Source organism: Canis lupus, chromosome 7 (genome assembly GCF_003254725.2).
Source record: "Canis lupus dingo isolate Sandy chromosome 7, ASM325472v2, whole genome shotgun sequence".
Lineage (NCBI taxonomy): Eukaryota > Metazoa > Chordata > Mammalia > Carnivora > Canidae > Canis > Canis lupus.
The window spans coordinates 14,685,922-14,703,963 of record NC_064249.1 but is presented as its reverse complement, the minus strand read 5'-3'; the positions used below and the strand labels follow the sequence as shown (position 1 = coordinate 14,703,963).

The window sequence follows — 18,042 nt, the reverse complement described above, 5'->3', positions numbered from 1 at the left end:
GAGAGGAGAGGGATGGGGTCAGACCCACCAGTGGCCTTTCCAGGTGAGAGCTGCCATCACTGACAGCCCTACTGGAAACACGGAGCCCAAGGTGATAGTCTCTGAAAGGGTCCTAAGACCTAAAATTCTAAAAATGATAAAATACTATATTTCTTTGGAGATATTTCAGAAATGCAGAAAATAAAACAGAAGACACACATACAGGTCGTGCATAGCCCCCTATTTATCAGGGGTTTATCATTTTGGGATATTTGCTTCAAATAACTTTTTTAAAAATATGTGAACATATCAGATACAGCTAAGACTCCACCCCAACCCAGTTTGTCCTCCATCTTCCCAGAGTAATCACTGTCCTGGGATGGTTGCATGGGTTATATATAGATTTATATACTTTCCCAATATTGCTAAGTGTTCTCTGGATCAACAGAGTCAATGAACCACCTGCTTCGGAGTTATCTGGGTGCCTGCGTAACACGCAGATTCCTGACCCTCTTGGAGTAAGGCCAAAATTCTGCTTTTTTAAATAACTCCAAATGTTTTTAATGCACACTAAAGCTTCAAGAGCCACTCTTCTAGCTTAAGATGTTAAGCCTTTTTTTTTTTTCCTGAGAGAGAAAGAGAGAGAGCTTGCAGGTTAAAGGGATGGCAGAAGGAAAGAGAGAATCTTCAGCAGACTCCACACCCAGCCTGGAGCTCTAACGACCCTGAGATCATGACCTGAGCTGAAATCAAGAGCGATGCTTAACTGATAGAGCCACCCAGGTGCCCCATGACATTAAAGTTCTCTTAGAACACATAACAAACAACAAGAAAGTCCAAAACAAACCAACTGACCCTGGTAAAGTTACCCTTCAGACTGCTGTCATTTACTGCTCCTTGTAAATGACAGATGAGAGGCAGGTTTTGTACTCTGTCCAATGACCAAACTATCCAGGGACAGCCTGCTGCTTCCCCATCACTTCCACAGCTCACATAGAGCCACCAGAAAACAATAAACATTTATTATCTTCACAGGACAGAGGGAGAGAAGAGAGCTAAAAGGCCCCCCATATCTAAGTGTCCTGTTCATATCAGCCTACTACTGCCACCGCGGGTAGCAGGTCTCTGGCACCTTATAGATTACAACAGAGTAACAATGGATGCTGTAATTAGATATTTGTATTTTTTTTTTTGCTCTCTTAATTTAGAAGCTATGCATGTTCTTTTTTAATAGGAGCTTTATTAAGTTTGTTTACAACCACAAAATTCTCCCATTTACGGTGGTTTTCTCCCATGGGGCAGCTGGGTGGCTCAGTCAGTTAAGCATCTGACTTGAGTTCGGCTCAGGTTATGATCTCAGGGTTATGAGATTGAGCCCCACATCTAGCTCTGTGCTGAGTGTAGAGCCTGCTTAAGATTCTCTCTCTCCTTCTGCCTCAGCCCCTACCCCCTACTGGCACTCTCTGTCTCTAAAAAAAATAATAATAAATAATAATAATAATAATAATAATAATAATAATAATAAAGTGGTTTTCCTCCATCCAGTAGTTTTTAGTATATTCAAAGAGTTGTCCAACCATCACTGCTATATAATTCCAGGAATTTTCATCACTTCAAAAAGAAACCCTGTACCCATTATAAGTCACTCTCCAGCCAGCCTCCCCCAAGCCTTTGGTAACCACTATTCTACTTTCTGTGTCTACAGAATTGCCTATCCTGAACTTTTCATATAAATGGAATCATGCAGTAAATAGCCTTTTGTGAAGGACTTCTTCCACTCAGCACATTTTTCAAGGTTTGTTCATATTGTAGCAAGAATCAGTATTTCCTTTTCATCATCAAATAGTATTCCATTATATAATAAATCATAGTTTGTTTATCTACTTATTAGCAAATGCACACCTGGGTGCTTAGTAACTTTTCATATAATGAATAATGATGTGAAAGACATTCAGGTACAACTGCCCAACACCTGCTAATGCCTCTTTTTTTTATTATAATAATTCCAGTGGATGTGAAGAGGTACCCCCTTTAGCTTTGATTCGCATTTCTTTAATGGCTAATAATGCATCCTTTTCTGTGTTTATTGGCCTTTTGCATACTCATTCGTTAAAGCTTTTACCAAAGAACCTGGAACCTTATTAAACAGTGGTTCCCAAGGTATGGCCCACTCCCCTCACACGCGTGCAGACACCAGAAGCATCACCATCACCAGAGTCCTTACTAGAAATGCAAATTCCCAGGCCCTACCCCAAATCTCCTGAATCATAAATCTGGGAGTGGGGCCCAGCAATGAGTGCTTATAAAATCTCCAAGTGATTCTGATGTAGGCTTAGGTCTGAAAATCAGTGCTACAGAATAATGTTTCTTACAGGTGCTCCACAGCATTTTACCATGTGATATTTGATAGAGAAATTTCTAAGTGATACAAGTTTGAGAAATATTGGGCTAATCAAAAAATCCTTTACTCAGGAGTTCTCAGATTCTTTAATATGTTTATGAACATGTGGATCTCTAAGAAGGAGATCTAATGTACAGCATTGCCCAGTGTTATATAAGCTTGAAACCCCTTTTACATGAAGCATCTTGTAGGTCTAGTGTTCCATAGAAGCTACTTTCAGAAACATTACTTTAAAAATATTCTGTAAAAGAAATTAAAAGGATATGCTACTATTTATCAAATTAAATCTATTATTAACACATATACTTTAAACTAGTTCTTTACAAAGTCTTTTTCTTAAGTTGTCTATTGCAGCAGAGCAAAATGTAGTGGCTTAAAGAGCAATAAGCATTTATTATCTCACATAGTAGGACAGGAATCTGTCCTGAGAGTGGCTTAGTTGAATGATTCTTGCTCAGGATGTCTCATGATCTGGCAGTCAAGATGTCACCAAGGGCTGCAATTATCTGAAGGCTTGACCCTGATTCTGGATTTCCAAGAAGGCTCACTCACACCGCATTGGCAGGAGTGCCCAGTTCTTCACTATGTGACCTTCTGTAGAGCTCACTGAGTGTCCTCATAACATGGCAGCTGGCTTCTCCCACAGCAAGTGATCCAAGAGAGCAAGTCAGAAGTGGCAAAGTCTTATGACTCAGCCCCAAAAGTTACACCCTCACTTCACCATGTTCTCTTGGTCACACAAATGAGCCCTGACACAATGTGGAAGAGAACTATACGAGGCCATGAGGGCCAGTGCATAAGCATCATTCTGCTAGTAAACAACTGGGCTGTGACTTGACTCCAGGCAACCTGGCTTGAGTCCAGGCTACCATGTTCTGTGTCTGTTATTCTTACTAACCACACTTTCTGATATTCCTTTAAGAATGGGCAACACAAAAAGGCCAAACTTTGCAGGTCAGAACTCAGCATGTGTTCTTCTGCTTGGTGTCAGCATGTCCACACACTTTGCAGCTGCTGCTAAGCACAGCAGCTTGCCCAGAAACCAAGCTTTTCAGAATATAGGACTGGAACTGTTCATTAGCTAATTAGGCTGATCTTAACTAATCTGGGAGATGAGTATCAATTCACTTCTCTTTGTGCTCTCAATAATCCAGCTACTGCTAAAGTATAAATCACACCCTCTGTGTCTTTTTTCTTTTATTATTCACTTACCTAATTGGGAAACTCATAACTCCCAGCATTTCTAGCTCCCAAAATCCCATTCCTTAGAAATTACTTACATCCTTTTTTGAGTGAGTCTTTAACTGCTATTATTATGGAGGTAGACTGTTGAGTACAAAGCCTCAGTTTCTTTCCAAATGTAAATAATATTTTTGCCTAAAATCATGTTAAATCCTAGGACTCCTAGGACTTTATTATTTTTAAAGATTTATTTATTTATTTTAGAAGAGGGCAGAGAGAGAGAGAGAAACTCAAACAGACTCCCCAGTGAGTGTGTAATCTGATGCTGGGCTCAATGTGGGGCTCGATCTCACAACACTAGATCATGACCCAAGCCAAAATCAAGAATTGGATGCTTAACCAACTGAGCTATGCAGGGGCCTCAAGACTCCTAGGACTTTAAGAACACTCTAAAAACACTTGCCTCCCCTTCTTAAATTCTACTCCTTCACATATCTGCCATTCATCCATTAGCTTGTTCAATATTTATCAAATATCGCTGAATGACTACTAACTGCTAGGCACACAGAGAATAAAAACTACTATATATAAATTCATATAATACATCATTTACCTTAGCATATGGAGACTATGGCAGTGAACCTAAGAGAAATCAGATGAGGATACACAGGAAATCCCTGATGATGAGAGACCTAACAAAATACTCTGATGTTTGTTATTTATGTATACATGTAATTAAGACAAAAAGCATGTTGGAAACATGGTTACCTGAATGTGGATTCTGTGAAGATCTTCCATTTCCCTCATTATAACTGGGCTCTACCTGTGTATTGCATCACCAGCACACAACAGGACATCACACACAAACAGTAGGTGCTTGTTGACTATCTACTGATGGTAGAAATGAGGATAGAAATCAAAGCAGGACAAATAGGAAACAACTTCTGTAGGAAAGATTTGTTATCAGACAGGGACCTAAAATCAGAGATCCTGGTGTCTGATTTTACCTATGTCCAATTTTAACTTAAGACCTCCTGATCAAATAACAGCTTCACTATATACCACTTCATAAACAATAAAACTGAGAACAAACTCTAGACTCTGCCTTCTATGGAGAAAAAGTGAATTTTAATGGGAGTTTTATCCATTAAATAATGTAATAGTTTTATATCTAATATTCAGAGATTATTGCTCTGAAGAAGGATTTCTACTAACTAAGAAAAAAACCTTATCAGTTTTTTTCCAGTTGCTTTTCCTCAGCTCAAGGAAGGCTTTACTGGGGCTCAGACAATGTAGGACACGTGGGAATGAAGGGCTCATATGCAGCATCAGTAATGGTAAAAAGGACCATTAGAGAAGAGGGAAGGAATAGAAGACAAGGAATGATACACCCTTCCTCCCATGAAGGTAATCCTTGGACATAGATTGGATCAGCCTCGCACTTCTTTGGCCTTAAGGATGTCCTTGAAACATTTTGCCTGCCTTCCTGAATTCTCTCTATCATATCTGCCATTCCTTAATTTATTCATTAGCTTGTTCATTAATTTGTTTTTCAGTAGTTATTTGCTGAAAGATTACTAAATGCCAGGTACACAAGGAATTCAAATAAGAAGATATAACCCTGCCCTCGAGCCCCCTAGCAAGTAACTTATCTAGTAAAGGAGACACCAAAGTCAACCATAGGAGTAAAGTTCAGAGAGAACTTGGCCAGGAAGGAAGGGAAGATGGAGGGAAATAAGGAATTAGCTAAAGGGATGGCAAGGATGGCGTAAGAGCAGACAAAGAGCATATTCAAAAGGGAAGAGGCATAAAATAGCACAAAAATTCAAGGAACTACAAAGTAACCCAGGATAGCTAAAGGGCAGGCTGCATGTGGTCAAGTCAGGAAAGATCATGAATGGCTCTTATACTTGGCCACTGACAACAGCGAACCACTGAAGCCTTTAGGTGAAGAAGTGCATAATTATATTTCATTTTCATTTTGAAAATCTATGGTTATCATCTTTTATAAGAATTTTTTTTCAAAATTCAACAGAAGTCTTTTTAGATTACCATGATATCATTGAACAGATTTTACTTTGTAAATTCGCTGGATTTTGCAATTCACTTTGTTTTATATTGGGTGATATCCTCCACTTGCCCTTATTGAATGCCCTTCCCCACATTCTCCACGGCAATCCTTTACCCATGCTCAAAATGCAGCTAAAACAAACTTCACCTCCCCGTGAGTTTTTTTCCTCAAATATAGTCACCTTTTTCCTCCTCCAAGCTCCCAGGATACATTCTATAGAACATTACTGTGGTGATGGATTCTAATTACTTTCTACAAGTCTTTCTGTGCTGTTATACTATGGATCCCATGAAGGCAGAGACATGCATTCTAATTTACATATACATGCTCATTTACTCAGCAGTACTTTATCGAACACCTGCTCTCTTCCAGACATTGTGCTAGACACTGATTTTCAATATGATACTACTAAAAGAAACTATTCTTGTACAGTATATGTAAATGCGTATAATATATATGTATATGGAAATTGGAGTGTAAGTTTCCTTAAAGCAAAAGTTAGTATTTTTTTCAGTACTCTGAACATGAGAAATGAAATGCAATTGATTTTTCAGAGCTATCCTAGAACACAGCCACTGCACTACTGGGTATTTACGCAAAAGATACAAACACAGTGATCCAAAGGGGCACATGCTCCCAAAAATTCACAAAAGCAATGTCCACAATAGCCAAAATAGGGAAAGAGCCCAGACGCCCATCAGCAGATGAATGGGTAAAGAAGATGTGGTATATATATCATGGAATATTACTCAACCATCAAAAAGAATGAAATCTTGCCATTTGCAATGATGTGGGTTGAACTAGAGCGTATATTATGTTAAGCAAAATAAGTCAATCAGAGAAAGACAAGTACCATATGATTTCACTCATATGTGGAAATTAAGAAACAAAACAGAAGATCATAAGGGAAGGGAGGAGAAAATAAGATGAAATCGGAGAGGGAAACAAACCATAAGAGACTCTTAACTATAGGAAACAAACTTAGGGTCGCTGGAGGGATGTGGGGTAGGGGGATGGAGTGACCAGGCATTAAGGAGGGCATGTGATGGCATGAGCACCAGGTGTTATATACAACTGATGAATCACTGACCTCTACCTTTGAAACTAATACATTACATGTTAATTTAATATAAATTTAAAAATACTTTATTACTAAATAAAATAAAATGGAGAAATAAAGAAGAAAAAAAGAAAAGCAACTGATTTTTAAAAGTGAAGTAACATAATAAAAAAGAAAGAAAAGAAAAATGAAGTAAGTCAATCAGAGAAGGACAATGATCCTATGGTTTCACTCATACGGGGAATATAAGAAATAGTGAAAGGGATTATACGGGAAAGGATGGAAACTGAGTGAGAAAAATTAGAGAGGGAGACAAACCATGAAAGACTCCTAACTCTGGGAAACGAAAAGGTTACAGAAGGGGAGGTGGGTGGGGGGATGGGGTGACTGGGTGACAGGCACTGAGGAGGGCACTTGACGGGATGACACTGGGTGTTATACTGTATGTTGGCAAATCAAACTCCAATAAAAAATATACAGAATATATATATACAAAAGAAGAAACACACACACAAAATAACAAAAAATTTATTAACTAAATTATAAGTTAGTCATACCACATGATGAAAACAGAAAAAGTTAAAATAGTTTCAAGACCCAAGAACTCAATACCTAAAAATCTAAACTGTTCAATTGGTAGAGTGGGAATCAAAGGATCAATGTCCAAAAACCCAGTTTATTTTCATTACATAAGAAAACACTCGGACAGGACTTGCTGTCCAACTTCCATATGACCTGCAAACCAAGTAGACTATAACTTTTTGGTGTCTCTTCATTCATTTACCATATATTTTATTAGTTTTCAGCCAGCTCTCTTCAACCAGCTCCGGCTGGCACTGAGAAAAATAACAGCCATTTTTGTAGTTTTAATCTGTTTCAAGCAGCATGTTAAGTGCTTCATATGCATTTATCCAATAATCCTCAAAGGAGCCCTATGAAGTAGGTAGCCATTTCTTTGGGTAAATTACTTAAATTCTCTATGCCTCGGTTTCTTCATCTATAAAATGGCAATCATACATAACACAGGGTTGCTGAGGAATTAGATGAGTTCGCACATGTAAAGCATGAACTTAGAATAATGCCTGAAACATATCATACTTTTATTTTTTTATTTTTTTAAAGATTTTATTTATTCATTCATGAGAGACAGACAGAGAGAGAGAGAGAGAGAGAGAGAGGCAGAGGGAGAAGCAGGCTCCACGCAGGGAGCCCAATGTAGGACTTGATCTCGGGAACTCAGGATCGCGCCCTGGGCCGAAGACAGGCGCCAAACTGCTGAACCACCCAGGGATCCCCATATCATACTTTTAAATGTTAGCTAAGTATCACCACCACCACCACCACCACCACCACCACCGACACTTCATTTTGAACACAAGAAAACTGAGATTCAGTGAGGTTAGAGGAAGTTGCCCTGTCTTCTCTCGGACAGGCAGCATGAGCACATACTGCGGCCTCATCGCCCCCCAAGTTCCTAAAAATCATTTTTCAAATACAAACAATATCCACACTGAAAAGCGAGAAGGGAAACAATGCCTTGGTAGATTAATGATTGTGATGAATGCCCTTAGGACAGAAGGTGGATGCAATCTGATGTCTGAAAGGAAACCACAGTCCCCAGTCCCCAGACGAGGATGTAATTGCCATAAATATGAGCTGGCTCCTGCCTGCAGATGGTAAACAATGGGGTCTTGAGAGATTCAGGGATGACCAACACAGTGATAGCCAAGGTGCAGTAGCAGAAAGATCAGGCAAGCACTCTATGCTCTCCTCCTTACACTCCTTGGAGCATCTGCCCATAAGCGAGGGCAATGGACATAGAAGTCGGGTGAGAATTAGGGCAGTATCCTTTGCCTTTCTATGTCTGAGAGGAGCAGGTGACTGGCCACCATAGTGAGGTCTCATCCCACCCATACTCTCATTAGACTGCTAAGCTCAAAGCCTAAAGTCCCATTAAGCAGTTTGCACAAACAGATATGACAAATGATATTACAATCAAGAATCACCCAGTGCTTGAGGAAATTCAATACCATAAAGAGAGGAAACAAAGGGAACCATCAAAGAACTTACAATCAGCAAGAAGAATACATACAAATACTAGCTCAGGGGAAAGTGTGAGAATATCGCAACCTTTTTTTTTTTAATTAGCTCTAGATACTACTCATGAAAATTTGGATAACTGAAAATTTTTAAAATGACTAAATAGATTGAATGGCCAAAGAAATAGCTGAATTAGAGACCCAGAAGATGAAACTGAGCAATGTTTCCAGAAATCAACACAGAGCAATAAAGAGCAGAGTTAAAAGACAGAGGGTATATAGAAATGACCCAACATCACAGATAATGAATGCTAGAAGTAAAGAATAGATAAAGGGAGAGAAAGCAATATTTAAAAAAGAAAGGAGGGAGCCATTTGAATAGCTAATATCATGTGGTATTAGAATTGCCATCAACCATAAAAGATAAAAGACAGTAAGTAGTAAAGATAATTGTGTGTGTGTATGCGTGTTGAAATAGTATTAAATTTTCTATAAAGAATAAATTTTGGTTGCATTTTGTTCAAAACCAGTTGGAAGCCTCTTTAGTAGTTAGCCTTCAATATTTAACATTTATCCTGACAACAAGAAAGACTCATAATTTTTCCATCTTCTTGAATCATTTTTTTTTAAAGAATCATTTTCTTTTTATCAGAGTAAAATGTCATCATTGTCCCCTTTAATGCTTTCACCTTAATGTTTTTAGCACCTGTCATATCCACTTTCTTTTGGTTGGCATTGGTCTAGCACATCTTTTACCATCTCTTCTATTTTCAATTTTCTAATATCATTTTTATTTAGATTTATTTATATTTATTTAAATTTTATTTAGATTTATTTAAATCTTTCCAATATAAGGTTAAAATAAAATCACAGCATCTGTATTTTTATAAAAGTTTAATCTATTTACATTTAGTCTGATTGATATTAAGTTATGGCTGTTTCTACATTCATATTTTCTATTTGCCTTACCAATTGATTCTTTTCTCTTGCTTTTTACTTTTTTAATATATATATTTTTATTGAAGTTCGATTTGCCAACATATAGTATAATACCCAGTGCTCATCCCGTCAAGTGCCCCCCTCAGTGCCCTTTACTTTTTTGATGGACTTTCTGAATTTTGTTACCTTTTTTTCTTTACAGGTTCTACTTTCGACAGCTTCTGTATCAACATGTGGAATATCAGACCTTGTTGGCTATGAATTGTGTAACCATCACTACCTCATTGATTTCCATTCCATTGGTTTCTTAATTTAGTAAAAACCTTGTTTATACAAAGCACCATATTGCATCAAAATTGTATGCATATTAGCTTCCAAAAATAAGTTTATTGTTAATGTTAAACTTTTAAATTGACTTTTCTATAGCATTCACAATAATTTCAATGTTTAACCTTCTACAGAATGAACTCCCCAAAACTTTGAATTTATAAGTTAAATGAAAATATTAAGCTATTCATAAAACTAATTTAACTGTAATACTTTAGTGACTTTAGAAAAGGTATCTACCATAAAATTATAACAAACAGCTCTCTTAATGCAGAAAATTTTAAAATATTTTCTTTAATATCAAAAATAAGATCTGAAAGCCTTCTACTACTGCCATTAATCAACACTGTCCTAGAAATTCTAGTTGGTACAAGAAAAAATATATATAGTGGGTGAATTGGAAAGACAGAAATACAATGACAGTTATTTTCAGGTGATGTTAATTTTCTATATAGATAACCTAAAAAACCCACAAATAAATGATTTCATTGCTGGCTATAATTTCAACAAACAAAAACAGTAACATTCTTATCCATTAGCAATGTTTAATAAGAAGCACAAAAAATACTAATTCCTTTGTAAGAGCAATAAAATTACAAAGATACACAGAAATAACCCTAATGAAAGATATGCAATATCTTTGCAATGAATATCTAAATGGAGAAATCTCCCACACTCTTATAAGACCTAAAATAAAAAAAAAGACCTAAAATATATCTCAAATAAATGAAGTGATACTGGTTAGATTTAGTATTATGAAAATGTCAGGTCTCCCAAAATTAGTCAGTAAACACAGCATTTCTATTTGGGGTTTATTTTTGTGTATTGTGTAAGTTGGTGGTACAATTTCATTCTTTTGCATGGAGCTATCCAGTTTCTCAACACCATTTGTTGAAGAGACTGTCCTTTTCCCATTATATATTCTTGCCTCCTTTGTTGCAGACTAACTTACATAAAAGTATGGATTTATTTCTGGATCCTTTATTCTGTTCCACTGACCTCTGCGTCAATAAAGTACCATATTGTTTTGATTACTACAGCTTTGTAGTGTATCTTGAACTTTGAGGTTGTTATACCTCCAGCTTTATTCTTTCTCAAGACTGCTCTAGCTATGGGGGTCTTTTGTGGCTCCATACAAATTTTAGGATTATTTTCTCTAGTTCTGTGAAAAATGTTGTTGGTATTGTGATAGGGATGCATTAAATCTGTAGATTGTTCTGGGTAGTATGAGCTTTTTAACAATATTGGTTCTTCCCACCCATGAATGTGGAATATCTTTCCATTTGTTTGTGTCAACTTCAGTTTATTTTATCAGTGCTTTATAGTTTTTAGAGTACAGATTTTTCATCTTTTTGGTTAAGTTTCTTCCTAGGTATTTTGTTATTCTTGGTGCAATTGTAAATGGGGTTATTTTCTTAATTTCTCTTTCTATGACTCCATGATTAGTGTATTTCCTAAGAAGATCTTAAGATTTTAGCAAATTAATTCTAAATTCATACGAAACCAAAATGCCCAAGGTTAGCCAATTTTGAAGACAAATGGAGAGAGGATTATACGATCGGTTACCAAAAACCTTTATAAAAATGTAATCATTACTAGAATAGATAAATAATAATTAGTGAGATAGAACAGAGAGCCTAAAAACATATGGGAACTTTGTGTGTGAACAGAAGTGACATTACAAATCAGTGGACAAAAGATGTACTATTCATGAAATGGAGTTGGGAACTTAGAAATATATAGGCATATTCATTCATACCTCACATAACACACAAAAATAAATTTGAAAAGGATTAGGACCTAAATAGGAAAAGCATAATTTTAAAATTATACTAGAAAATATGAAGAAATAATCTTTAGCCTTCCTGAGAAAACAAACTGAATAACCAATAAACAGGCTGCCATATCATCATCCCACCCTTGCATTTTACTCATATATTGCATCTATCTCAACTTCCTGTAATAAAACGTGGAATCTGACTGCCTAAGAGACAATGAACTCTGTTCAGATAACAACATTATATTCTCTTAACTGGCTTCCAAAGACCAGAGCAATATTCAGGGGTCCCAATTCTTCCCTACAAAATGACTAAAATTGGAAGTGTTTGTAGACAGGGAATGTCACTCTTCTATAATATAAGCTGGGCATCAATCCCATTTTTCCCAAGCACACAAGTATTTCATAACACTTTTTAGGGATGAAAAAAGCTGTAAAATGAATGGTAATCAGATGTTCTCCCTCTCTAATGAAGGAGATATACAGGGAAACCAAGTTAATGTAGTAGCAGGGAGTATAGAGGTTAAGGCTCTAGGTTAAGAAAAAAAGTCCCCTAACTAGGAAGGTCTGAAATATTGTAATGCCAAGGGAAAAAACCAATATGCCCCCTTTCCCCAATTGGTTTGAAAATCAAATTAGCCATTCATCTAGGGGAGGGTGAAGAGCTAGTTTAAAGGGGATAAACTCCCATTCATGGATTAATTGAACAAAAAACAGAACCACCGATGAAGAAGAATTGAAATGTATATACTCATGGAGAATCTTGCTTTCCTAGAAGAAGCTCCAACCCTCTTGCCTTTGATAGAGTACAGACAGAAAGACCATGTGTGACCTTCTCAGCTCCTGAGGAGTGGTCTGCACCAGCCTTCCACTGAGCAAGGGAGAATCCTCCGACCTTTTGTATGAGGTGCTGGACACACACACACACACACACACACACACACACACACACACATCCTGTTGTCTTACCATATGCACCATGAATCATTCACAAAGATTCTGAATCAATTATTCATCCAAACCAAAGACCAAACGCTTTGCTAATTGTCCAGGAAGGAGGGGTGGAGGGGGAAAAGAGGTTGATGGAAGGAAAAGGAATCGTGCCAATTTGACAATTGGCAGTATTAATACTCCATTTATTTTAAACAAACAACAACTGAAAAGCACAAAGAAAGAAAATAGCCTCTTCTAAGTTAATTGGATAACTAAGAAGGGATACAGACTGCCTCTGAAGCAGGAGGGGAGAGACACACTGCCTTCCCCCAGAGTCCTAATCAAAGCATCCCACTCCATGGCATCCCATTCTCTGCTTTTAGCCTCACCACCCTCAGCTGGACTGGGAGGTCAATACCCATATACACATGGCTACTCGGCCTACAGTTGGATCATGGCCCACGTTTTTACTCCCACTATGTGGGCTGAGAGCTGGGAAATACACCTGGACAGACTGTAGGTACAATGGAGTACAAAGCTTAACTGGGTCCGTGATTCCCACTCCCTCCTCAGCTCCATGCGCACTGACCCTTGCTTTTCCCCTCTTTATTCATTCCACATTTGTTGGGCATCTATGATAGGCCTGAGAAAAACCCAAGTCACCCTAGAGAAGAAGGAAAGGAGAACATGATACTCTTGTCTCTTAGAGACAAGAAGGTAACAAGAGTAAACAGAGAAGAGGCACAGTGCTTGCTAATAAAGGACCAACCCAGGTAAGTGCTGAGGAAGTCCAGGGAAGGAAGGCTATCTTCCTGAGGGGTTGGGTCTTGAGCTGGTTCCCAGAGATAGATCATCATGGCATGAACTGGGAAAAGGCAGGCAGGATATAAACAAGATAGGGCGACAGCAAGTGAACACAGGGAGAAGCTTTGAGATGAGAAAGGCACACAGTCTGGCCCTGCTGGGGTGAAGAAACCATCTGTGACACCAATGATACAAGTCAAGCAATGGACATGAGGACAGGGAGCAGGGGATGCAGTGGACACACATCTGGGATGCCAGGCTACAGTTTCTTTTCCACATCAAAGATTAAAGAAACATGTGTCCACAGGTCCTGATCATAATAGAGATATGAAAAGAGAAATGATTCAGTTACACATGTGATGATGGACTAGGGCAGAGACAAACTTGAGGCTGGAAGTCAAGTTATGATGCTCTTGCAGAGAACAGATCCACTGATGACAATCTCAGCGAGGGGAGAGATGGAAACAGCCAGAGAGAAAAATAAGGTCTTGAATTGACAAAGACATCAAACATAAGAAAAAAGTCTACATGACAGGAAGGGTAATAAAACACACATAAATTCTCAAACTTGTAGGTTCCTTAGAGATCATTTAACAGAATAGTCCTGAAAAGTGGGTCACAGGCTCCTTTGATAAAATCTATGGACCCTTTCCCTGGGGGAAAATACTCATATATACCAACTTTTAATAGCATTTCAAACAACTCAAGATTCCCTAAAGTCCATCCATCCAAAGCTTCCAGACTGCAGGTGAGTAAATTGCAACCCAAGTTGTCCCTCAGAAGGGACTGGCAGAACCTGGAACAGATCCTCGTATTTCTGACACACCCAAAGGTCTTGTCCTCATAACCGCAGAGACTAGTGACACCACTGGTAGAAACAGTGATGTTAGAAAGCATGCCATTTTATAAGAAAGGATTCCCTGTTCAAAGAGAAAAATCAAGGGGATAGAAAAAAAATGAAATAAAAAACTATAGTTAGAGAAGTTACCCTCCTGGAATGCCTCTGTGTGCTTACTTTTAAAAAGTCACCCTTTTGTAATCTCTTGACTTTTTGGTTTTGCTTTTGTTTTTAACATACAGTTAATTTTAGGAAGGGTTTGCCTTTCAAAAATCATAAAGCAAATCTTCTGTTCTCCCTCTCTTCACATAAATACCGAGAAGACAATCTCAGTGTGCCCTGCTGGGAAATGGGTCTGCCTCCAAACAGCAGGCGGGATCATAAGTAAAATTAGAGTTGAGTTTCTGTCCTTGCTATGGCAAATTCACTTCCGAATGTCTATTCAGGCTGAGGATTTGCATTCCAGTACTGGTGACCTGGGAGAGTTTATCCCCAGTAAATTCTTAAGGTTGGGTTCCAGCAAAAACAAGACCTAACTGGTCAGAGTCAGGAGCTGGGGATGCTAAGGTGGAGAGAAGAAGAGATTCCCTTGGAACAGTTCACAGAAGGGCATGGGAACCCAGGCCTAGATCTGTTCATAGAAGCAAGCTATGGTCTCTCTGAATTAAAGAAAAGGCTTTTAATCCTTTTAACATAATCACTGATAAAGAAAGCAAGCTGCTAAGGGAACACAATGCCATGCTGTCTGCATTTTAGAGTTCTGCTTACCATAATGTATGGTGTGGAGGATACAGATGAAAGTCTAGATGCAGATATACTTTGCTGCAACCTCAGGCAAGAATATGTACAACCCATCAGCAAGCACACAGACGGACAGAACATCAACTATAAGCCTGTGCCTATCTTCTTCAAGAGCTGTAGAATTTCTTATTTTTACTCGTACTTCTTATCCTTTCTCTTCTCTTCTACCTCACCTCTCTAGCTTGGCAGCTGCCATGGACACCATTAAACTGCATGGACTCCCTTCTCTGCAGCATCATAGCCTGAATACAGATAACTGCCTCAGGTGCCTCTATGACTCCTTCTACTCATGGGTGTGAGGCATGGAAGAAGGCAAGCAGAGAAAGGTACAAGCAGTAGGGCAGGTAGGTCCCAAACACTCTCAGATATGCCATGCCTTGTAATCTCATCTCTTCTAGGAGACCAGTATTTCAGTGTCTTTTTGTAGAGCAGAAAATTAAGGCTCAGGAAGGTGAAGCAACTAGCCTACAGTCATACCACCAATAAGGACCAGTATCAGTACCTGATCAGTTCAGGCCTGGATGGGTGTTCTACTACAACACACAATATCTCACTGGGATTGACTGAGTCTGACCACCAAATTTTCAATTATGCATAAGTATTCAAAATCTATTATAAATTCAGGATTAAGCTTAGAACTGTATGTGTATACTTGCTTACAGCCTGCCAAGAAGCGGGGAAGGGGCCAGAAACTAAAACAAAAAAGATAAAAAATAGATTCTCCATCATAAGAATTTAATAATTAAGCTGATAATTATAAGCAACTGATTTACAACATTCTGAGCAAGACATGAAAAATAAGAAGAAAAATGAAAAAAAAACTAATGAATAGCAAGTATATAAATGAAAGACATGAAAACAAATCATCTATTACAATAAATATTAATGTGTATATTCTCTCAAAAGAGGAAGATTCAGGTGTGTAACTGGAGAACACCACAAAGAAACAACTATCATAGGATTTTGATTATTTAAGTAGGAAAGGATAGGAAGCAAACAAGGAACTAGAGAAGAAATAAGATGGACTAGTTTCTTAGAGCAAATAAATTTAAAACCAAAACTGGAAAGAGAATTTTTTTGAAAAGGGTAAGGAGAAAAAAAGGACACACGCATCAGCCTAGCATGGCCATTGTTCATAGCCAACTGCCAGTGTGCTTTGTTTGGTACAGGTCTGCCTTATTATTATCAGTTATTCTTCTATAACTTGAAACCCCCATCCTAAGTAAACTAAGACTTGTGAATACAGATCAAATACGAAGGATTCTGGGACCCTAAAGCCCACCCAAGATTCAGGACATTGTAGAGGATAGTCTGACCCAGGGCAAGTAGCAACAGACTAGAAACATAGGGACACAACTTCATCTCTGCTATATCACGCATTTCTGTGGGGCTTAGAGTAACTCAAGAAATATATTTACTCCTTTTGTGCCTCTCTTTCTTCATCCATAAAATAGGGAATAGTAACAGATACCATTTATTAAAAACCTACTATGTGCAAAGCACTGTGCCAAGTGCTTTACAGACCTCATATCATAATGCTCATAAAATACTCAGAAATACCCTGAATCCTTAATTCAGGGAAACTGAGGCTAACAATAACTTGCTCAGTCATAGAACCATACTTAGACTTCCAATACAGAACAACATAATACCATAGCCTTTGTTCTTCTCAACTTGCCAGGCTGTCCTGCATTGTAACACTAACCTATTTTAAAGAACTAAATGGAATACCTATCCAAACTGATTTCAAGATCAAAGTGATATCAAAAACCCAATAATCTGTTATCCTTTTAATCCCTTTTAATGAAAGACATTTTCCTAGCAACTAAAACCAAGCAGTGAGTTTCATATTCCCCTGGATGGATTTTGACTTAATAATACATACATCCCTTTACCTTTGTTAGCTACAATGCATCAAGAGTAAAAAAATCCAAAGCAGGCAGCCCCCACAATATATTATATGAGGAAGACAGTATAGTATCATGGCTAATGATATGGGCTCTGAAATCAGACTACCTCATTTAGATCCTGATTCCACCAACCAGTAGCAGTGTGATAAGGGGAAAATAATGGAGTCCAGTGAAGCCCTGGTTTCCTTATCCAATAGTGATAATAATAGTATCTACTCCATAGGGTGGTTGTAAGAATTAAAGGAGAAAACGCTTTAAAATGTTTAATTCGATGCTTGGCACGGATCATCAGCTGATAACTAAGTCAGCAGTCTGGGGTAACTGGGTAATCCCAGGTCTCTATCCATTCTTCTCTCCCTGCTTCCTGATCTGTGGCAAAGGCCAGCTGGTGAATGAAAAAGCCCTCTTTCAGAGTTAGGTATAGCAGACTGAATAATCTGGGCAATTCCATTTTGAAGCTCCTTTCCTTAAGTTCATGAACTTGGAACCAAACTGGCCTCTTCCTTTCAAAAGAGACAGCTCTTCTAGTTTCAGTTACAGAATCCTCTTCACAGAAGGCATGTTATATGCTGCAGCAAAGAGCAACATAATTAACATCCCCAGGGACCCTTCCAATACTGGCCAAAATAATAAATCCTTCCTCAAAGACCCGCCACAACCATTTACTTGTTATCGACTCCCCAATTTATTTGTTGTAGATGTATGTGAACTCAAATTCTAACTTCTCAACCTTGTTTGTGCAAACTAAGGATAGAAAAGATATTAGTGAACTGACAAGCTGGTTTTCCCTCTGAAACTGGCTTCGGATCCTCCGCCCCCCTGGCTACACAGTTTGGAGTCTGACAGACGTTAACCAGCAGCAATATCCAGACCTACAGGGATATTTTATAAACAGCTCACCTGGCTGACTGCCTCTGGGCTTTGTCATCTTAAAGAGGAAAATGACAATACAAAAATTAAATGAAATAAAATAAACTACCT

General features: G+C 38.1%; 1 protein-coding gene across 9 annotated transcripts in view; it reads right to left on the bottom strand.

The window, feature by feature from the left end:
• CACNA1E (calcium voltage-gated channel subunit alpha1 E) overlaps positions 1–18,042 on the bottom strand; it is a 388,038-nt gene that overhangs the window by 248,063 nt on the left and 121,933 nt on the right. The window lies entirely within an intron of this gene.